We start from the raw sequence: 24161 nt of genomic DNA, 5'->3' as shown, positions 1-24161 counted from the left end.
AGAGCTTGGTGAGTAGAATTTACTCAGTAAATGTTAGCTATTGTTATTATTTTGCTATCATTATTTTTGAAAAGAATAAAGCTTCCCAATGGATGTATTTCCTCTGAGACTGGAAGGGGTAGTTGTGGTTAGTAGTGATGGGAAGGTAATGATGATGGAAGAAGTGGACAGGACTTTTCAGGAGAGGAAACAGAATATGTAATGGGCTATGGGCCTCAAAAAATATCTATTTTTACATATCTGCATGTTTAATCTGAGTTTCTCCATCCAGGTATTTCAAATCCCTATAAAATGGATGCCAATTTCTTAAGGAAGTAATAGAACTAAATAAGATAAAGGGAATATGATGGTATATTTTATGTGTCAATTTGAGTAGGCTATGGTATCCAGTGTCAGGTCAAACACCAGTCCAAATGTTGCTGGGGAGGTACTTATAAAATGTGCAGACTTTGAAAAAAGTAGATTATTTTCTGTAATGTAACTGGATCTCATTCAACAAGATGAAAAGCTTAAGAACAGAGACTAAAGAAAAAGTAAGTGGCAGTCTGTCTCAAGAAAACATAGAAATCCTGTTTGAGTTTCCAGAATGCAGATTTAAAACTCAAGAATGTTAGGTCAATTCTTTCCTGGTTTTCTAACTTGCTACCCTGCTCTACAGATTTCAGTCTTGACAGTTCCTTAAGAGTCAATTCCTGAAAGCCTGTTCTCTCTCTGTTTCTGTCTCTCTCTCTATATATATGTGATACACTCACCCCCTATTGGTTCCCATTACCATGAAAACCTTGACTAAATGAGAAATAAAGCACTTGGCACATCTCCAAGCACACAGAACTCCATTAATATGAACAACTACTATTATTAAACCGTCTGGACCCTAGATCCTCAGTTATATAATAAGGGTGTTGAATCAGTAATCTCTGGGGTATTATCTGATCTATACTCAGAAAACTTAATGTAGAGTTCTGTATTACAAAAGCTATTCATATTGGGAGGAAAAACAAATTAAAGAGCTTAAATCTGTTTCTATTGATTTTTCTGACTCGATGGTGGTACTATTTATGGACTACTACTGATCTTAAGTTTCCAGAGGTGCTTAAACGTATATTCAATGTGTTCTTGATAAGTTGAAATGAGAGAGATTTTATAATGTCCCCAAAGATTTTCACATTCAAGAGAGCCATTGCTCTTATATTTTTTATATCATAGGCTAGGAATTGTTGGTCCTGGGGGGAAATTCAGATAAAGAGGCTGGGCAGGAAGTCTCCCATTCTGGGAAACTCAGTGCTGTGTGCTAATAGATTTCACAGGGGAAAAGTGTTTTGGGAGATGGGAGTTAGGAAAGTAAAGGCAGTGTCTCAGTTTATAGACTTGCTTTTGTTTTGTTTATTTGATTTACTTTTATTGGTTTTTCTCCAAAAAGAAAACAAAATAATACATTTGTTTTTGGAAATAATGTGAATCTTCATTTATCAGAGATCCCCCCGAGGATCTAGTCTCTTATTTTACCTTTTTTATGCTTTAGTTTTATTAATAGAATTAATAGTAATAGGATTACTTCCTGATATTTGTTACTTTGTTATTTTTTTAATTCCTAATTACATACTAAGTTGATGAGAGCAGGTATTTTGTCTGCTGTATTCAGTCCGTTGACAGTTTAGAACTATAGGGCCTCCCCTGGTGGTGCAGGCGGTTGAGCGCAGTGCTGTGAAGCTGTCTGCAGCCTCTGCAGTGTGGGTTCGATCCCAGCCGGCCAGGGAGCAACCCACATGGCCAGCAGACCTCTCCTGTCTCGCCTGCTGATCCCCTCAGCAGTGTATTTCATCAGTCTGCCTGTTCTGTTCCCTGCTCTGTCTCTGGTGAATCCTCTCACCCTCCCACATCAGTTCTTGTATAAATAAATAAAGATTAAAAAAAAAGTTTATAGCTATATTGAGTATCTAGTAGTTGTTAATAGTTACAGTTATTCAATACAAAAATTCACGTTTCCTGTTTTTGCCACATTAACAATAATGTTGTCATGCACTTAAGGTCACCATCTTGATTGCATTCTTTTTCTTTGCAAGCCTGAGATTTTGGTGGAGAACATGGCATATCTGTTTCATTTTCCTTCAATAAAGACTTAGGTACTTCTGGAAGAAATATCTTTGAGAAGTGATAAGTGGCTTTATTTCCAGGCATATGCTATGGTTATAATAAAGTTGCTTCTGTTGTGTCTTCTTGCTATGAGAACAACAATCTTACTAATCACAAACTGAAGTAACTGAACAGTTATAAGGTTTGTAATCAGGTGATGTAGATTCTCGTCATATCCACATTCTGGTCACATATATTAAAGGTAAGCCTTTAATATATCTCTCATTGTCTCCATTTTTCCACATACTTTGTGAGTATGAAATGAGATAGGTGGGGAGAAATTCAGCAAATGATAAAACATGACATGAGTGTTCATTAACCTGTTCAGAAACAAAGATTTCAAAAGGAAAGGGAAAATTAAAATTTCTGAATACTCATTATGTACTTACAGGTTATTTAACTTAGTCCTTATATCAGTCTTGCAAGTTTTGTATTATTAACTCCATTTTAAAGCTGAGGAAACAAAAACTCAGTGATATACATAGGTTTTCCAAGGTCATAATATGTGTTTGGAATTGCAACTTCTTGCAGAGAATCTTCTATTAGACTGTCAACCTTGGGTGGGGTTTTTCTGTCCTCTGTACCTATCAGTGTGTGAAAACTGAAGTTCAAGTTCACTTGCAGCAAATGTGCTCAGTTCTTTACTGACTGTACTTCCTTTAGTTTTTGTGAATCTGGGTATAACTTGCTAACTCATCAATGAGTTTTTAAAAGTGCATTTATCCAAGCACATTTAATCCAGCACTGCTAATTATTTTCAGTGGAAAGTGTTGGTCAAGTAACCTCTTCCCTCATGTTGTTGGAAATGTTCTTCTCCTTTTCATCATTTTCTAAGTTCTGTTTGACTTTATAAAAGTATGTAACTTGGAGTCGGGAAATAGGATAGTATGCATGTTGTCTTTTAAGAAATTTTGAAAGGGCTATATCACAGACCAAATATCCAATATACAAAGTATATTCTCTTTCTTTTCTTTTTCAGAGGGTGTTAAAAGAGGATGTCTAAGACTTCTGGAATTCACTAAAATTTCTACAGCAGAATATGCTGGCCTTGAAGAAGTCTAACTTCTTTATTTTAGTAAGTATATATTCTGGTATTTTGAAAATTCTAGAATACACACTGACCTAAATAGGAATCCAAACTATTATTCTTTCCAAACACAGAAGGATGGGCTAATGATGACATAGAGTCTTTTAAACTTATGATTTCTGGTTTACTCTTGATGTGATACTTTCTCTTTCTCCATTCCAGCTTTCACATTAAATATCCAATTTTAAATTCTATTGTCTAATTGATTTAATGATTAAGAAAATGTTCCTGATATTCAACCTAAATTTTTCTTTCTAATTTATTCCCATTACTCTTGGTTAAATCTTGAATAACTAGGATTGATGAGGCCCTGCAAACTAATTAATTGATCGCTAATGCGTCATGGTATTTTCCCATCCCTCAGTGAATTCTCTTAGCTTTAGAAACACTTTTAACAGTAAACTTCATTTTAAAGCTCTTTGTAGTTATTTCTGGTTGTTTTTCATGGACAAGTTAAGTTTTACATATTCTGCAAAGATGTCACATGCTGACATAAACTAATAAAAGCTTCAGTTTTTACTTAGCCAGTTTCGCTTGGGTTTATGCAGTAAGTTTATCTTATATGCAAAAAAAACAAAAAACAAAAAAAACCCGGCTTTTTAAACCTAAGTTTCTCTCAGGTGACCACGTTATGCATGATAACTACGGGAACATAAAATGACTCCCTGAGCAAGCTGCCCACTCCTCTGTGCAAAGCTTGTTCAGTTGTTTCTTTCTCTGACATTTTCCTATGCTTTGCATTGTATTAGGGCACAACCCTGCTTGGTTTACTTTGTTGCTTTTTGTAGCCCTGATGTGATTAAATCTCCTTCAATGTGGATCAGACAGCATCCTCTGATCTAAGGACTGTCCAGGAAAATGCAGTAAGAGCTTCGTTAAGGACAAAGAATTCTCTTATTATCCAGAAGAGTGAGAGTAACTTGGTTTAAAAATTAGGAAAGACTTCCTAAAGGATGTGGGTCTGTCCTGAATCTAGATAGTGCAGTGGGATTTAGGCAAATGCAAAAAGTGAAGACTGGCATTGTAAACAGAGGGCACTGACTGTGGAAATTCACCAAGTCTAGGACTGTTTGAGAAATTGAAGGTGGTGGAACAAAGGCTCTGTGGGTGAGGCAGGCAGGATCAAGTGCCAGAGTGAGAGCCCCACAAATTATAACTTGTGCATCCTAATTAGAACTTAGATTTTATTTTGAATAAAGTGGGGGTTCATCATGGGGGATGCCATAAAATTTCCTCACTTGCTAATGATGATAAAGAAGATTTTACATTCTTATTGAAAAGGAGTGGGTTGAGTGGAAGAAAAAAAAAAACATTGGATCTTTTATTTACTCCATATTTGGTTTGCAAGTTGTTGCAAGTTCCACATCCAAACCACTGCTTTACTTTTCTCTGTTAGATATGCTTTATTTTTTAAAGATTTATTTATTTATACAAGAGCTGGCATACAGGTCAGAGGTGCAGGAGGGTGAGAGAAATCAGCAGAGAGAGTGGGGAACAGAACAGGCAGACTGACGAAATACACTGCTGAGGGGAGCAGTGGGTGCAGCAGGAGAGGTCTGTCGCACCATGTGGGACCCTCGCTGGCGGCCAGAGATTGAACCGGTGCTGCAGAGGCTGCAGACAGCTCCACAGTGCTGCACTCAACACACTGCACCACCGGGGAGGCCCTGTTAAGATATGTTTAATATCCTATTAAAGAGAAAATCTCTTGTGGTAACTCCAGTTCTTCACTCCCTTCCCACCAGTGCCCCCTAAAAATATGACCTGACTTGGGAAAAAAACAAATTTGCAGAACAAAGCAGTGTGGGTTTGACAGTTCTGGTATGTACAACTCTTAGATACTTAGCTGACCTGGAGGGCCTGTTTGACATTGTTCATGACAACAGTCTGACAGACAGGTTGAAACGCATACCCCTCTCTTATAAGGAAAGGAATGGAGCAAGAAGGGGAAACTTTAGATTTTAAATTTGAATATTGTTCATGGTAGGGTGGAAGTGATGTGTTTTTGCTGATTTTTCAATTTCTTTTTTCATTTACTTTATTAACCTCTAGAAGAATGACTTTCTTTGTTATTTTAATATCATATGGTTGGCATTGAAGTGGTCATTTTCATACCCTTCTAGGGTGTTAAGCATTCTATCTTTATTCTGTTGAGATCTGGGAAATGTTGTCTTGTAAGTGGCTTATCTTAGTAATATATTAAAACATGACTGTGGCATTTATAAAATTACCTCAGAGCAGGGCCCAAAGGACTCTTAAGGTGTTCATCTTTCCCTGCTAATGAGCAGTGTGCAGAAAGAGAGGAGGGTCAAGGTTATTCAATCCTGTTTTGTGTGTAGCTTTTGTTGGCTAATGTGGGATTTACCTTGAAATGCTCAGAATTTATTGGCTGGTATTAATAAAAGAAAATAGTTTTTTTCCCCCCCTTCTGGGAGCTCTGTTAGAATCACTGTAGGTTCTTTATGTGCTGTTAATTTAGTTTTGGATTAGAGGGTCACAGATGCTCCACATCTTCTTTTCCTTCAGCTCTTCCTGACTGCCAACTCTGATATGCTGGGGAGAAAATTAAGGAAGTATTCAAGGAGGGAAAAGGTGGCAAATGAAAGAGGGCCGAGGGAGGAGAGAGAAGGTGGGAGGAAAAACTCCAGGATGGGTGGGGGAAAAGGAGAAGCAAGGAAATGGGCAAGAAGAAAAAAGAAAATGAGAAGACATTTTTCTCCTCATCTTTCAGCATTTCAGTTTACTAGACACATATTCGTGGAGCAGTGGCATGGGAACAGAGCAGAATAACCAGCAGCTTACTGGTTACTAAGCAAGAAAATTCAAACTAACTCATGGTCTCTGAAACAGCTTTAGACAGCAGCAGTAAAGAAAAGTAATATGACTAAAATACATTGGACATGTGGTGGTAACTTTCATTTGTATAAAGGTAAAATGCACTCATGATTTATGTACTTTTTGATTAGCACCTGGAGATCTATATGTGTGCATGCATAGGCAGAGTTTATTTATAACTTTGTTTTGGCAGTCATCTGACATCTAAACCTCCTTCTGAAATATTGCATAAGGTCAAAGAAACAATTCTAAAGTTGGCAGTAATAGAAATTAAAAGGTAAAGGAAATGGAGGAAGGCAGTTAAACAGAGAGACATCAAATTTTATTTTAATTTTCAGCCCGAAGTTTAACACAAAAGATAAATCTCTCCCGACAGGATAGGCTAAGGAATATATCATATCAACTTGCAAGTTAACTGAGTTTTTTTGAGACAGATATCACCTCAGTAACTGCTCCAAATGCATTTACTTTATTTTAAAGGTTGTTCTTTCCATTATTAATGCCACACTGAATCACAGAGTCATTTATGATGAAATGTGCTACTCTAAAAATCCTGTAAATGTATCTGCAATGCTTGCTGATGTTTCAGCTCATCCTAAAATATACTGTAAATTTTTGGAAGATGTTTTTATCTTACTGTATGCATATTCTCCACATACTGTTAGAATCCAATTTATTAACTCTTGGAAGTTGAAAGCTGTGCTTGAATAAAGTGATACCAATATTTGTCAGGATTGGCTCAAATTATGTATTTTATAAGATAACAGCACAATCCTGGACTTTGAATGTCTTATATCAGTAATGATTCTGCTGAGGGTAGGGTGGACAGGTTTTAAGGAGCTGCAGAAGGGATTTCTTTGTTCAGGAAGCATTTCTGTGGTGGTGCTCAGTGTTCCCTCTAAAATTGGGAAATTTTATTTAAAGAAAGAAGTAGGTTTTAATCAGCCCTGTATGTAATTTTAAAACTTTCTCAACTGTAAAGTTGGAGGGGAAATGGCATAGGAAACCTCAATTGAGATTCTGAAGACCAGCATTGAACAACCATTTCTTTTTTTCTCTTACTGGCTGGAAAGTTTAAAACTGCTTAATTAACCTCTCTGAGACTTGCTTGCCTCAAGTATAAAACAGAGAAGCTGAAAGTGCTGTTTGTTTGTTTGTTTTATTCTGAAATTTTAGCCTAGACTAGGCATCTTTCTAGACCAGCGAGGCTTTTCAGGACTTTCAGAACAATGAGAGAAATAAAAGGTTATTTGATGAGATGCATGGGCTTATAATGCAAAGGCCATTTAAGCGAAACAAAGGAGGAGAAGTATAATCTAATTTGCACTTGGACATCTTTAAAAAGCCTTCATCTGTCAATTTTCTCCTGAATAAGCAGCAACAACTTCCTTTAAACTAAAGGAAGAAATATTTTTCAAACAAAATAAAGCAGTAGAAGGTGTTACTCTACGTTTTCACTTTTCTACTCCCCTTTCAAAACTTGCTCTCAGGAAAGGACATCATAATTTCACTGTAGGTGCTGATTTTAAATGACTGATAAGTCTTCAGTTATTTTTCTTTACAGCACAGTAATGAAATTTGATCACTGACAGCAATAAACTGAGAGGGATCTGATTGGGATGGGACATGGATACTTCTATTAAACCTCTCTCAAATTGGCCCTGTATGCATTCTTACTATCCTCATCACTAATGTCTTCCTCCTCTCGCTGATCAGGTAAAAACAAATCTGATCTCTACTCAAGCATTAGTTGAAAACTTCACATGACTTGGCCTTTACGCTTTCAGAGTAAGAAGGCCAAGCTTTCATTATTCAAGTGTTTATGGAGGATCCATTATTTCCAGGTATGGTCTGGGCCCTGGTGATTACGGCAATGAGTGAGACACAGCTCCTGACATGGTAAGTTTTAGTATTGTGACATATGCCTCTTCTATATCTTGTACTAGCAGAAAAGGAATCAGCCATAAGGGAAATGTTCAGGATTTCCTGGATGAGTCTTTGCCATCTTGGTTTTCTCATATTATTTTCAGAGATAATTTTTTAATAAGAAGTATAAAATATTGTCTATAAAATGTAAGTAATGATATAAATCTTATTTCATTGTCATTTTTCTTCATGTGTATTTCAAAGAACAGATATTCCTAAAAGAAATGATGTTATATCAAACCATTCTATCATGTGTGTGTACCACATCTTCCTGGTCCACTCATCTGTGTTTGGGCACTTTGAATGTTTCCATAGCCTGGCTATGTAGATAATACTGCAGTGAACATGGGAGTGCATGCTCCCTTTGAGTTAGTGTTTTTGTATTTTTTAGGTATATACCTAGGAGTGGAATTGCTGGGTCATAAGACAGATACATTTGTAATCCTTCGAGAAACTTCCATACTGTTTTCTCCATAGGTGCTGATTTTTTTTTTTTTTTTTTTTTGCTGTTGTGATTTATGTTGAACTTAAACCAAGGTACACAGAAGTGGCTGTATTAGAAATCTCAAAAAAGGTAGACAAATATTCCATATGCAAAGGAAAACACAAAACAGACCTCATCTAGGATATTTTCAAAACCCACAGCCCACAGTCTTTGTTACTGCAATATTTTGGTTCTGTTTCAAACAATTTCTCCCACTTTGTATAATCATGGCACTGAATAAATGTTCAACATTAAAACAGTTACTGCTTTTCAGCTCCAGGATGGCTGTATTTTAGAACTGAGGAAAGCATGTGCCTCCTGGATGAAAGGTGTATTATAAATGCAACTTATTACCATTTTAGGCAGAATTCCCAGACTGGCATTTAGCAATTAAAAAAGCAAAGCTAAACAAGCCCAGGAGATCGGCATTCTCTTTTCTTCCAACCCAAGATGCTCAGTTATTGTGGACAAAGAACTCGAAGGCCCCACCGTCCTTTGTTGACTCTCTTTGGAGTCGCTAAAGCAGTGCAGGCAGGAAATAAGAGAATTATTTTTTTGTTTCCATTAATCAATGGAGAGTCTAAATGAAGAGGTACAAATGGCTCTTTCAAGAATTTGTCAAAGCAGAATTCACTTAGAAAAGATTTACTGATTATTTTCCCTCTCAATTGAATAATTTCTCTTGATATTTCTAGACCTTTATCTTCTCTTCAAAGAGTACTCTATCCTGAGCTTAGTTTTGCAAGGTGCATGGATGAGTGGGAGATTACCTTCATAGGAAAATGCAGATTTAGAAAGATATACTTCTGGGATTGCATGGTTTAGAGAAATAGACATTTACCTAACTCAAAGAAAAGAAACCCGACATTTTCAAAGCTTCATGTAATGGTAATTCTTGAGTGATGGATGAAAAATACTTTCCTCAGAGATATAGATTCTTCTCTGTTTGGATTCAGGACTTTGCTATGAGACTAAGATTTCCCCAAAACGTTAGCTTTAAATATTCAGTATTGATTTCTGCCTATTTGCTCTCCCAAGTTCAAGGTTATGCACTCTTTGACTAGCTTGTAAGGTATCTGTACTTACAAGGAAATGTGAGGTCTCCTTTCTAGGGACTGCTATAATCTTCTTTCTCATTCTGTCAATATAATGAATCTGGGAACTCTAACCTTAAGGCCAAGTAATTTATCATTACTGCCTTGTATTGAGGAAAACACAACTACAGGAGATGAAAATTTTTTTGTTATTGAAACAAGTGCATTTATATTTGAAGTATATGAATGTAAATTTCACTAGAACACATTTTAAAATCCTTTATCTATAAATTTTCTTGTGAATAAGCAAAAACAAAAAGGAGAGGCCTCCCCTGTGGTGCAGTTGGTTGCGTGCAGGGCTGTGAAGCTGTCTGCAGCCCTGCAGCCTCTGCAGCATGAGTTTGATCCCCTGCCAGGGAGATACCCACATGGTGCAGCAGACTTCTCTTGTCTTGCCTGCGGCTCCCCTCAGTAGTGTATTTCGGCCATTCTGCCTGTTCTCTTCCCTGCTCTGTCTCTGGTGAAACCTCTCACCCTCCCGCACATCTGGCCTGTACCCCGGTTCTTGTATAAATAAATAAATCTTAAAAAAATTTAAAAAAAAAGCAAAGGAAGCAACAACAGCTTCCTTTAAACTCAAGGAAGAGATATTTTTAAAATGAAGACATTTATCTTTTAAGCATTTTTTGGTTATTTATTTGGTATTACACATGTAAATGTTTTAATTCTTCCTTAAGTCTCAAACTCACGAGCTTCACTGGATGCTTTTGCCGGAGGGCAGCAACCATTTAATTTGTGTGCTGAAAGTCATGTTGGAGTGTTACATACAGAGAGAAAGACACACACCACCAATATTCAGTTACAGCTGTTTCAGGGTTAATACTTGTTATTGGTCTATTGCTTAAAGTCTTTGTGACAGTTAGATCAGATAGAAGAAGACAAAACCCTGAGCCTACATAGAACTATTTTGTATGGATCTTTGTTGATGGATACATAATTGATGCATTTGTCAGAAACTCATAGACCAGCACAAAGAATGTACCTAAATGTATACAAATCGAAATAAATCATTTAGGAGGCAAAAGAATCCCAGGATGGAATGCAGTATATGACAAAAGGGTTTAACTGCATCACAAACGAATCTGTAAGAATAAACCCAAGTATCAGTGTAGCACTGATTAGGAGCTTCTTAATTCTTCTGTCATCAAACAGATGGCCCAGAACAGCTCTAGAAGCCCTCAATAATTTGTCCACATGTTGTGTCCCTTTCTTTCATTGTTTTTTACTGAATTGCAATGCATCAGCGAGGCTGGTGTCTTCACTTAGGTTTGATTTTCCCTTTGCTTGGAACACCTTCACTCTTCTGCACCTTTCCTAAATTCTGCCTACACTCCGTGGTAAAGTAGCTTTCATGAAAAAAGATCCCTGATTGGTAGTGTTAGCCCATTTTTGTGATGTAAATACTCCCATTATGGTTGATTTTGTGTTTCTAAGAATTGAATAACCAACTGAAAATATTACTGAGCATTTAATAACTGGCTCTTAAAGATATAAGCATGTACCACATCCTTTCAGACAGGCTCAGTTCCCTTAAATTCATACTCTGTGGTAATTCCATTTCTCAAGAACCTTTGAAGAAAATTCATTGACTAGTTCATTCACTGGAAGCTAGGAAGCAGTCCTGGTGTCCAGGATAGCTAGGTTTGAATAATGACTTTGCTACTTGTTAAACATGTAAATTTGAGAAAGATAAAATTTCAGACTCAATTTCCTTATCTGTAAAATGAAAATAATAATATCTTGTCTGCTTTCCTTCCAGAACTGATAGTGACTATACAGTGATATGACCTGAGAATATTTTGAGGAAAATGCTATGTAAACACAGGATTTTATTAGTACTATTGATATGGCATTCTATAGAAGGCAAATATAGTAAATGAATATTTCTTTCGCATTTCCCCCAAGTTTAGCATGAGATCTTTGACTTTTTCAACAAATGTGTTCTAATTTCCTACTATATCTTAGATTCTGTTTTAAGTTTTCTTTTAAGTTAAACAGAATTTATGGAGCAATATTAGCTAGAGGATTTGTATAAAGATGAATGAGTGAGGTTCTTGGTGGAAGTCATTCAATAACTGCAAAGTCAGAATTTCAGGAAAAGCTATGCAATATGAACAAGAAGTAAAGAGGTTAGGGACATCATTTTGAGAGTTAGAGTCATTTTAGTTTAAAGTAGGCTTTTAAACCAAGTATGCAACAGAGTTAAAGAGCTTAATGCACTTCTTCTGAAGAAGTTTTCTAGCATGGTGATTATGCATGTGGCCACAGGAGTTGGTCAGATGGATTTTGCATCCCATTTATGTCTATAATTGGCAATGTGGCCTTCATCAAGTTACTTAACTCTTTGAACTTCTGTTTTGTTATCTCTTTGACACAGTAATTATCTTAATATGATATTTGTGAGGATAAATATTATAATGCAAATAAAAATAGTTAGAGGATTATCTTGCACAAGGTAAGTACTCAATAATATTCTTGAAAGTTCCATATGAATTGTGTGTTCTTTGTTCCAAGTACTATTTTGAATGTTCCAGCCTAGTTCTAATCTTCAAAAAGCCAGTAAGTTAAAAGGATACTTCTTTCTACTGTGTGTTTGTTTAAGGTATGAATCCCTTCTCTGGAATTAAAGGTACCCAACAAGTGCAGTATCAGTGACCTACCTGACTTCTGTGACTTCAGGCAAATCAGTTTGGCTTTCTATGTAATAGCTACTCTCACTCGAAGGTAGTATAGAACTAAGTAGCCAGTGGAATTGCAAAGTCATGATTCAATTTAATGTAAAAATGACAATACCCCAGTAAAATGCTTCAGCTAAGTCAGGACTATATGAGCCAACAGATAGATGCAGTATTTTTTGAGCAGAAGTCTGTATCACAATCACCTAGGCAACTTTTAAAATGTGTTTTAAAATGAAAGTTAAGCTATTCTCATTTTCATAGATTCTGAATCGGTAGGTGTTGGGTGGCTCATTTATGAAAGAGGTCAAAGAATGTTAATATAACAGCAATCTAATATGAATCACACAGAAGTTTAATATACAGAATCGAGATGAATTATGCAGAAAGATTTTTCCTTGGTTTCTTCTCCCTTTTCATCTGGGTTCCAACCAGGAATCTATGTGAGTTACACATTCCTTAAGGCTGAATTGACTTGTTTATGTAATGGCCCTTTTTCTTCTCCAAGTAAAGAAATATCTTTCTCCTTATTCTGTATTTTTCTTTCTATCAAGGCAAACTTTTATATTAGACTGTATTAGTTATTGAATAGAGAGAATGTATGTTTTCAATTTTTGTTGTAAAATTCATGAAATCCAAAATATATTATGGGATTTTTTAAGTATATAGGTATTGGTCCTTATAAATAATATGTAAGAAATTAAAACATTTGGGCACATCAGAAATTTGGAAAAGTTAGAAATGTGAAATAGGTAGGGCTTGCTTCATTTAATGCTTTTGTTAGTGGTAGAACACTATGAAGAAGACCAGGTCCCTGATCCACAGACTTCCTCTTTACCCTGGGTCTAATATTAAATGTCCTGGCAGTTTTCAATGCAAATTAGGTTATTTAGTGATAAGGCTGGGGAGGAATTGGGAAATGACAGTCAAAAACATGGTGACATTGGGCAGTGCCTCTTTATGAAATCCTACCAGAGTTTTACTCCACTCCCCGCCCCCTTCCCTATCAGTCTTTTTTTTTTTTTAAAGATTTATTTATTTATTTATCCTCTACCTATAATTGGCAAGTTACTTAACTCTTTGAACTTCTGTTTTGTTATCTCTTTGACACAGTAATTTTCTTAATATGATATTTGTGAGGATAAATATTATAATGCAAATAAAATATTTAGAGGATTATCTTGTACAAGGTAAGTACTCAATAATATTCTTGAAAGTTCTGTATGAATTGTGTGTTCTTAGTTCCAAGTACTATTTTGAATGTTCCAGCCTAGTTCTAATCCTCAAAAAGCCAGTAAGTTAAAAGGATACTTCTTTCTACTGTGTGTTTGTTTAAGGTATGAATCCCTTCTCTGGGTACAGTCAGCACTGGGTACAGTCAGAAGCGCAGGAGGGTGAAAGAATTCACCAGAGCCAGTGCGGGGAACAGAACAGGCAGACTGACAAAATACACTGCTGAGGGGAGCAGCGGGAGAGACAGGAGAGGTCTGCGCGCCTTGTGGGACCCTCGCCAACAGCCGGGGAGCTAACCAGTGCTGCAGAGTCTGTGGGCATCTTCGCAGCCCAGCGCTCAACTGCTGCGCCACCAGGGGAGGCCCCCTATCAGTCTTGAGATAAGACTGAGTGGCTTTATTTGGGGCCATAAGTGAGGCATTGGGAGGCCAATTCAAGGTCTAAAAATCTGTGCATCTGATTGATCTATGTTCATCTCTGGACTATTGTGATGCAGAGGGACCAAAAGAGAAGCATTCTGGATTGTCCCAGGAGTTACTGAAGTAGACAGCAGTTTGAGTCTTCTGAGAACCTCTCACTTGCTGGTGCCTTGGGAAATGAGATGGTAGTACCTACCTCCATGACATTGCTCTAGAGTTGTGTTCTGGGAGATGAACGTATTCTTCAAATAATAAACGCAAATCAGTAAGGAGTCACAAATGTTTTATACTACATATAAACTTACGTATGTGAATGGCTTTAGAAATCATCTATTTGGGAAATCTGATTTTACTTTGAGGAGATTCTAGGAAGGAGCAATGGTAATTCCTATTCCTGTTAGAATATGGAATGACAGAGTTTGAACTCCAGCCTAGTGCTTTTTCTGACAAAAAACAACGTGTATGTAATTCCATGGAGATATGGATACAAAGTAACACAAAACTGGTTGGAAACAATTTCCAATCAGTTTTGGATGAAATAAAACCACTAATTCTAACTCAAATCTAAATGTCTTGTTTTATTATTTTCCCATATGGAATATATACATCACATTAAAATAAAACACTTAAAAGGCCAAGTTACCTGGATTACTTACTGTAAGAATGGTTCGACAAAGCTTCAACAAATGCTTTAATCTCATACAATTTGTGTAATAAGACAATAGTCTACCACAGAATTTGGCCTATAAGTAGGGCTTAGTAAACCTATGTTAATGAATGAGGGGATGAACTCCATGTATCTCTCAACTATTCTCAATGAGTGAAAAATTTCTATCCTTTCATCACAGAAATGGAACTACTCTGTGATGATTTCATTGCCATGCGCTTAATGGAAGGTACATTGTAAATAAATGCCTACAAAGTGCCAGTCATTTCTCAATTATCTCTAATGTTCAGCACAGCCTTTTGCTATAAGAACACAATGTTTACTTACAGGTGAGAAAATTAGAGACTTAGATCCAACAACAAGAAGGGGTATGGTCAGGTTTCAAACCTAATTCTGTCTTTCATAAAATCCATCAATTTCTCATACTATAGTCCAATCTTTGATATGGCTTCACAATATGCTTTTCCTATAGCTATTTTCTTTTTCTTTGTTTTATTTTAACTTACTTATTTATATATATTACACCAATGTTCATTTTTAATAATGTTTGCTTCCCCCTACCCCCTGAGGTATAGTACCCATAGATATTCCTCTACCAATATAGCTATTTTCAAAGGTCTAAGTGCCTGGGTGGGTTGAGAAAAAAGGAAAACAAGAAGAGTCAAATTCCCCACAGAAAAGATTTTCAATCCAAATGGTATATGCTGTTCGTTCTTTGCATGACTTCACAGTGCATCCCAATACTGTGCAGCTCTATTCATTTTGAGACATATGGAAAGAGTTTTATGTTTTAAACAATTAGACTTGACAGCACTATTGTTTCTTTCTTATTTAATATCCCTCAGCCCTGGAGCTCAGCCAGAATCTGTATTCTCTCTCCAAATTTAATTCCTATTTCTTGTACATATCACTTAGTTGTCAGGAGACAGCAACTTAATGGCATTTGTTCCTGTGGCTTAGGAGCATCTGGGTTATGTCACTTTTTAACTGACCTGCTCAGCTCAAAGGGAATAAAGTTCTTTGTCTAATGATCTTTCAAGCATCCTTATCATTGGTGATTTCGCTTTCCAGATCCTATGTTGTTCTGTAAATGTCATAGATGACAAAATTTCTGATATTAATTTGTTTCTGCTCAAAGGAAGGCAGTTATACATCTGGAAAGGGCAGAGAACAAGGATATTATAGAAGAGAAACTAGTGAGTTCGTAGTTATTGGTGTGTAACGTGCTGGTTTGGCAAGTCTAAAACTCAAGAGGAATGTAAATGAGTTACAGAGTGGGGGAAAATACATCTCTACATTTTGTGTCATTTTGATTCAGTTCAAACTAATTTATTATAACTCAATTCAATTCAATCAATTCAACTCAGTGAAAATCAGCAAATATTTCTTTGTGGCCTTGGTGAAGAGCAGGTACTGTTCTAGCAGTTGAAGTGAGCTAGATTTCTTTAAGGATTTGTATGGCCAAGCAAAACAGGACTCATAATGGGAATAGCTTTGAGAAAGTCACTTTACCTCACTAGGTATCAGTTTTCTTATCTGCTAAGTGGTGATCTTTGCCAGCCATGTGGCTCTGCTACTATTTAGTTGTTTGAACTTGGTAAATCACTTGACTTTTTTGACTCTTACCTTCGAGATCAGCCAAATGGATTTTAAATTTCCTTTTCCCCCCACATATTCCTATGAGACAGAATATAACCTCATTTGTCCATATTAATATCTTGCACATAGTAAACAATCAAATCATGGGACTGTTTCTGATGTTGTTGAATCTAATTGTTGTTCTTTACTCACAAAGGCTGTACTAATATGGTTTATAAACCGTGACCACATGGACATACAGCTGGTGTTGGTGGCAGAAAACATGGCTGTGACTAGAATTTTGGAGAGTGATTTTTAAAATCATTTTTTCCCAAAATTGAAATATCTTTTTGAATAACACAGAAGTTTCTGGTAAGATTTCAGTTGATGTGGAGTTTATGTTTTTCAGCTGAGGCAAAGAAAGATTTCATTAAAGTCACATTTATTGAGGTCTGTTGTATGCATTATGGTTTGCTGAATATTTGTTTTCCTTTCTTCTGGTGCCCTTTTTGTATAAGGGTCCTTTACCTGATTCCCATCAGGCTTGATTGACCATATGTCTTGCGTTAGCCAACAAAATGTGAGCAGGAATAAGATGTGCCACTTCTCAATGGAAGCTTTAAGAGAGGCAATGAACGATTGTTGTATTCTCTTTCTTTCCATCATGAACTAGCAAGGTCACAAAGTGTGCGGTGTCCATTAATCTGGGTTTTGGCATGAAAAGACTTGGAACTATCCTGTGATTATTGTAGTACGATCAAGGACTAATCCTGTCATTGCAATCTGCTAAGCCTACTTTTTTTTCTGTTTCATTATAATTCTGTCCACTCCATCTACACTGTGTTTGCTACTGAGAAATACAGTGGTGAGCGAAGCAAATCTAATCTTGGGTCCTTTATGGATATTTCAATCAAGCAAGATATATAGTAATGTATGATGCATATTATAGTAGAGGAAGATGCAATGCATGCATATATTGGGGGATGTAAGTGGGCCTTAAGTCTGGGAAGGCTATCTTGAGGGTATGCATTTAAACAGACAGTTTATAAATTAATAGGAGTGAAGCTAGTCAAGGGCCAGAAGAAGAAGAGGGTGTTGCACAGAAAGAAAATTAACAGTTCAATGCAAAAAAGCAGGAAAGGCCATGGGAGAATGGAGGAGTTCGTTGTTGAATTTGGCTGCAAGAAGGAGTAAAAGGGGAACTGAGAGGGAATATGGTTGGTGAGATAACATCAATAATAATAATGATATTGAGCATTTACTAGCTTTGAGCTAAGTGCTTTACATACATGTTTCTCATGTTTATTATCATCATTTTAAAGAAGAGGAAATTGAACCAGAGAGAGGTTTAATCACTTGCCTGTAGCCACACAGCAGAAATGTGATTTTTATCTGAGGGACAATAGGAAATTGCCGAGTGTTGTTACACAGGAGAGCCTCTGATCAGATTCACATTTTAGCGAGCTCATCTGGTTGCAGTTGACTTCTCAGTCAAAATCCCACTCTGGATGGAGGGAGTGTGGATCTCAGTTTCTGCTGCTTTGATCAGTCTGACCCCATTGGCCAAAGCAATCAGCAGGAAGGAAGATGATAGCTGGGGTACTGCAGCAAAGGTTGCATTCTGAAGGAGACAGGGGTGATGTGTGCAAGGAAAAACATATTGTGGGTCTCAAGAGCTTTAAGATTTAGGTATTAGTTTTAATAGCAATTTGAATATAGCAAATTGATTCCAGAATGAACTCTTGTACCTAATTCAAATAATGAAATTATGTGACATCGATGTTTTAAGCATTTCAATTTACTTTTGACTGTAAAATAGATAATGTAGTGGGTAAATTAAATGGAAAGTGAAAAATCTATAAAGTGGATTTAGTTAGTGGTCCATGTGTTCTTCCCTCCTTGTTTACTGAGATTGAATAATAGGGATCATAATTTGCGTTTTTCTTTGTCACAAATAGAGAGACATATAGGACAAGAGGGGAAAGAATCCTTCATAAATGACAGTGACATCTTTGACAGCTGTTTTTCTGTGAATTGCCGGGTATCCATCACAAGTCTCTGGAGACTTGGACTTGACTGAAGAGGTCCCCAAGTCAAGAGGCTGGGGAATGTGATTAATGTGAATGCAGTTCAAGCCGTTATAGCATCTCTGCTATTTCAACAGAATTCGAAGGAAGAATTGTAGGTACTTTTGACATCCCCCCAATCTCCTATGTTCATGGTCCCCAGGACCCTTTCTCATTCCCCCTGCTATGTCTATTTACTTTTTTTCTCTTCATTTTTCCTTTATCCTCCTTTGCTCGTTGCCTTGACTAGTTTTTTTTTTTCTTTTCAAACAGTCAGTGTCTGCAGAAAATAACATGCTAGAAATGAGCTGACTGCCAATACGAGTAAGGAGATATATTGCAACAGAGAAAGGATGTTATGAGACATCACACATATTAATCTTTCCGTTTTGGTCTATAAAAACTCGGGTTTGGCTTCTTTCACTTATATGCTTTTAAGGAGATGCAGTTAGGTCAGAACAGGAGATTTCGGGGGTCATAGACAGAGATTTACAGCTCAAGTGTCCAGGAATACAGGTTGGTTCTGCAATCATGGCCTCCTGCTAATAGCCACCGGCGCTGTGTCCTTTCAGGTACCATTTCGAGGGGTCGACTTGGCAGAGGTTTTTTAATGCTGCTCTTTTGGAACAAACTGCCCAGCCAGGAAAGTTGTCAGAAAAAAATCAGTGCAGGTTTAGGGATGGTGTTTTGAAGTTTTCCTGAAATAACCAATAATGAGTTGCCAGCTTTGATAGCTCTTTTTATAGATCTTGCAGCAGCTGGATCAAAATCTAATGAAGATGTTTGCATCTGACAATGGCGGGCCTGCACATTTCTATCCTATTTCTTGAGTGCACAAATGCATTTCATTTGGGAACATGAAAGGCATATTTAGTGACAACTGATGGTTCTTTGTTTTTTAATTCCCAATAATGTCTTCAGTAAGTGCTTTTGTTAACATTTTTGCATTATACAATAGGTGACACAGGAAGATAATCGGTGTGCTGAAAGCAATTAAAGAGTTTATATCCAACTTGTTCTGCCTATTAAATGGATCCATTCGGCATAGAAGCACATTAGCATCTTTACAGTGGAATGATTGTGGAAATAGGTTATTCACGGGGCCTGTGCATCTTCCTCTTGCTGCAATAAGACATATCTTCAAGATTGGAGAAAAGGAATGAGCCATTTCTCTCCCCTTGGAACTGTAAACAGAAGTAAAACTATTAATAGATGCTGTAGCTAATCCCAAGAAGCTGCAACTGAGAGATTAAATAATGTCATGAAGAGAGAAAACTGGAGAGAAGGAAGGAGAGGGAGGGTAAAGAGGGAGGGAGGCAAGTTCCCCCATCACTGAGCTGCACTAGACAAGGACAAACTGAAGGACTCCAGTTGGTCATAGGATTGACAATTGGTATAATGGGGGATCCCTGCTTTCAGGAAAGTAAGTATCACTTCACCTATTCCCTTATAAATATTCTAATGGCAAGATTTATGATTTAAAGTGGGGTTTGATGGCATGGAGGTGCAGCTGAGTCTAAAGGGGGCAAATGGACTTTGGGAACAAAAACATTTTGTGATTATGAAATAACAACAAAGATCTGGGAAGCCTTTAGGTAAATTCACAATTTGAAACTGGGACTACTCCATTGTTATTGCCACATAGACAAGAGGGATTGGAATGTAATGAAATCTTATACTTGGTGTATTAGAAATTATTAAATGTCCCCAAGCTTTATTTCTGCTAATATTCTTCAAATTTTTTCTTCTTCTCTTTCTTGGGGTAAAAAGGAAATCATCCTGTACCCTCCTGGGTTTGTCTAGGTTGGCAAACAATCAAACAAGCACCTGACAGATTGATTAGAGGAAAAGCCAAAAAGTGGCATGTATACCTCCTGTATTCATAGAGAGACACAACATGACTGAATAATTCACTATGTAGCTTCAGACACCATCCTAAATAGCTTAGCTAAGACAAAGGAGGTTGAGGGACAGAGAAAAAGGAGAGGTCAGTTACAGAAGTTACCAGGGAAGGCACAGGAAACCAAGATATGCAGTTTTAAGTTCTGTCCTCTTCATTGAAATTAGGCCTTCCTGATACACACCCTTAAGGAAGTTTAATATATATATTTTTTTAGGGCCTCCCTAGTGCACAGGGGTTTAGTCTCAGAATTACCAAGCTATCACCAGCCACTGTGGCATGAGTTTAATTCTGGGCAACGGAGCTGACCCACATGGCACAGCAGACCTCTCCTGTTTTGCCTGCTGCTCCCCTCAGCAGTGTGTTTCAGTAGATCTGCCTGTTCTGCTCCCCATTCTGTTTCTGGTGAATCCTCTCACTCTCCTGCTCCTTTGGCCTATATCCCAGCTCTTGTATATATAAATAAATAAATAATAAATCTTTAAAAACAATATATATTTCTCAAAAGCATGTGCTCTTCATAGTCTCTCCTATGAAATTAACCTTTGCTACAAAGGTTGCTATGTATTTTGGAGTGGCAGAATTTTTCTGCCTTGCATCTTTAATGAATAGTATATGTTGACAGAAAGACATTATGAGTCAATAGCTCATAATGTAATAAGGATCACTACATCTTTTTGAATCTTCACAAAAATTGTGAGGTTGACATTTTTGATACCCTGAAACAACTTAGTTCTACTCATAGTGGGTATGTGGATGTAATCATTGTCATAATTTGAAAACTTACTAGAAATGCACATTGTCTGGCATTACCCCAGACCTAATAACTCAGAATTTTCAAGGGTGGGCAGTCAGAATGTGTTATAACAACAACACAGGTAACTTTTATGTCCCTAATGTTTGAGAAGCAATGCTTATAGTTGAGAAATCCGACACTAAATGTATGGTTGATACGTTAAGATCACAACTTCAGAGAAAAAGCTGAATTTTGACATGATTTTTTATTTTGTTCCAAACTGGGTTCTTCTGCAGGATCACTGAAATACCTAGTCACCCCTTCCTGGGGTCAGGAGTGTTTTTAGTCTCTGAAGATGGTATTTCATTTGGGATTGTGACTGAGGATGCTTGGAATCTATGAGTGATTTGTGCTGTTTTCTCTCTGCCAGAATATGAATACTATTTTCTCTGCCAATGTGCCTAGTCTCTGATAGAGGTCAGACTAATTCCCTCTCTGGTGTATAAAGAGACAAGGAAGGGCCTCCCTGGTGGTGCAAGAGGTTAAGCACAGCACTGTGAAGCTGTCCACAGCCTCTGCAGTACAAGTCTGATCCCCAGCTGGCCGGGGAGCTGCCCACATGGCACAGCAGACCTCTCCTGTCTTGCCTGCTGCTCCCCTCAGCAGTGTATTTCAGTCAATCTGCCGGTTCTGTTCCCCACTCTGTCTCTGGTGAATCCTCTCAGCCCCCACACCTCTGGACTGTACCCCAGTTTTTGTATGCATAAATAAATAAATCTTAAAAAAAGAGAGAAGGAAAACTCAGATAGTGGCTGCAAAGTGGTGCAAAGGACAAGAGTATGTGACATCCATCTATTTCATCTACTGTAGCACCACGGAGAGGACAGAATGTTGATCATCTCACAATATATTTGTATCTATTAAGCTCTGGGGGTAAGAATAGATTCTGGCATATTATGGAAGTGTTTCAAATTTATCTGTGATTGAAGATCACTAACAATCAGCAGTGAATTGAGCTAGATCGAGGAATTCATTGGGTGCATGAAAATATAGACCAGCACATGGGGACAGAGGCTTATTGATGGCTGGCTTATTGACTGTCATTCTCCATGCTTGAATAAGCATTAGTTCAGGACTGCGCTATTCAGGCTGCATGGAACACTCAGAAAAATGTTGGTATTCATTAGGATGTGACTGCTTTTTACTGGCATCGTTTTACTTTCAATTCACCCACTTTTTTGGCCCTCTTTTTGATAGCTTTTAGCAGTCATGACCCAGAGTGTTAAATATGCTATTCACTCAATAAAGGCAGGCTTCCAAAACAAAATTAATGCTGTCATTTGACAGCTGTTATTGTGATCCAAGGGTTTCAAGGAGGAAGTAAGTTAGAGGGAAAATCTCTCGCATCTTAGTCTGAGATTCCAACCCTGGGTCAGCTACCTGCTACATTGGATTAAACAGGGGCTAACCATTCAGTTTCCCCAGGAAGAGCCAGATTATACACTTGTAGTCTTGATGTAACTATTTGTACAATTCTTCCCTTTCATACTGAAAGTAACCTGATTTGGGTGATAAATTATATAGTTGCACTAGTTAAATAAGATAATGTACCCAGTGTGTCATGTCCATTAGTATTCACTCAATAAGAGCTATTGTTTTAAATAGTGTTTGGTGGCCTTTTGTATCTCCTCACTAAACGGACTGAGTTTTCCTTCCCAGAAAATAAAAGCCAAAACACTCAGGTTTGTGCTGATCTAAGTGAAGATCTGACAAACTCCTGCTTCCCTTTGCCAGTCCTTTAACCAGGGTGGTGATTTCCATCAGTAATAGCAAGATCCTGGGGCAAAACTCATAGGCCACTTCTGTAGTACCAAGTGTGACTATCACTTGGGGATGACTCGGACTTTGGTGTAGTGTTTGGAGCTTTTAGAAGAAACCTTGTGATTCAATAAGGAAGTCTTCTACATTTGTGAGTGTTCATTCAGTGCCTGGTGCTCTAAATCTCTGAACTCAAGTGGGCATTATTAGTTCCATCTTACGAATGAGGAGCCTCCAAATCAGAGAAGTGAAGATACATCTTTAAGGTCATACATTTTGATAAAAGGAGGATCCAAGATCTAAACAGCTGTTTTTCTGTCTTTAATTTCTTTCAACAACAATGCTTAAGTACTGTTAATGAAATACAACTCTAATACCGCATGAAATGATGACTAACACTGACACATTTAATATTATTCTTGACTTCCTATCTTTGACAGGTGGGCTAGAAATACTCTGTCTCAAGGAGGGAGGAGGTTTCTAAAACCAACCTGCCCCTTCTTTTATTTTAATGTCTCTCCCCCGTGTGCCCATACAGAAACAGCTTTTCATAGGTCATTGAACATTCCTGATATTAATTGCTGCTATCCTGCTGCTTCTGCCAAACATTCCCAAAGTAGGATTATTGGAAAACAGAAGGTTTGGTTTGCACTTGATGTGGGAGGTACTAATGAATGAAATGAGAGGAAGAGGAGAAAGGAAAAAATAGAGGGGTAACTAGCAGGCAAGACCCATTTCTGCATAAACAGATGGAGAATTTTTTGAGAAACCCATTCTTTCCCACTTACCTAGCCATTTTAGGTTAATTCTGACCTGCATTAGGTAGATAAAGATAAATGTGAATTTTAAATTATATTTAATCTTCATTAAAGTAATTATCTCTCTTAATGAAGAATTTGCTGGGTTGTGGTTGTGCAATGGAGTATAAAATCCTAAGTGAATAAAATCAATTTCATTTTCAGGCTAGCTCTGCTGTCCATTAATAAACAAGGCACAGAAAATATATTTGCTCAGAGTCATGCAGCCTACTCATAGCTCACACAAAGTCAATATCACTTATAAAAGCCGGAAAGTTGGCCCTCCATTTCTCATCCTTCATTTTTCAACCTAAGAAATTTCCATGAGTTTCCATATTGGGGCTTTTTATTGGACCCAGCAGCGAGACAACTGTGGGTGATAGCTCACACCCACATGACTGCTGTAATGGAATGGTGTTTGTGTGGTGCAGTGTATTTCATCTAAGGACTCTGGTTTATTAATCACATAAGTAGGAATTAGACTCCGGCATGCTTATGTTTCCTAATGTATGAAAATTGCTTATTTATTTCTGTGCTGTTACAATGGAAAGAAACAGACTGGTTCTAAATAGCAGTGTACTGTAGTGTGAAGCAATTAAGTGAGTTATGCATGGTGCCCTTCAGGAAGGGGATAATGGGGAATTGGTGCCAGCTAGTCGTCATTGCTGCTGGTAAGAAGCAAAAGGACATGTCACGGAGGAACAGATTTATCC

At 37.3% G+C, this 24161-nt stretch overlaps 1 long non-coding RNA gene across 1 annotated transcript in view; it reads left to right on the top strand.

Annotated features, from left to right (window-relative positions):
- Window positions 1-24161, top strand: part of LOC119232763 (uncharacterized) — a 411864-nt gene that overhangs the window by 60455 nt on the left and 327248 nt on the right. Inside the window, exons 3-4 of the long non-coding RNA XR_005122197.2 lie at window positions 3113-3208; window positions 7900-7954. This is a non-coding gene — a long non-coding RNA (uncharacterized LOC119232763). The remainder of the gene's footprint in view (window positions 1-3112; window positions 3209-7899; window positions 7955-24161) is intronic.

Source organism: Talpa occidentalis, unplaced genomic scaffold (genome assembly GCF_014898055.3).
Source record: "Talpa occidentalis isolate TD23 unplaced genomic scaffold, MPIMG_talOcc4v2.1 talOcc4.7, whole genome shotgun sequence".
Lineage (NCBI taxonomy): Eukaryota > Metazoa > Chordata > Mammalia > Eulipotyphla > Talpidae > Talpa > Talpa occidentalis.
Note: the sequence above shows the minus strand (reverse complement) of the source record. Positions and strands in the feature narration are given on the sequence as shown.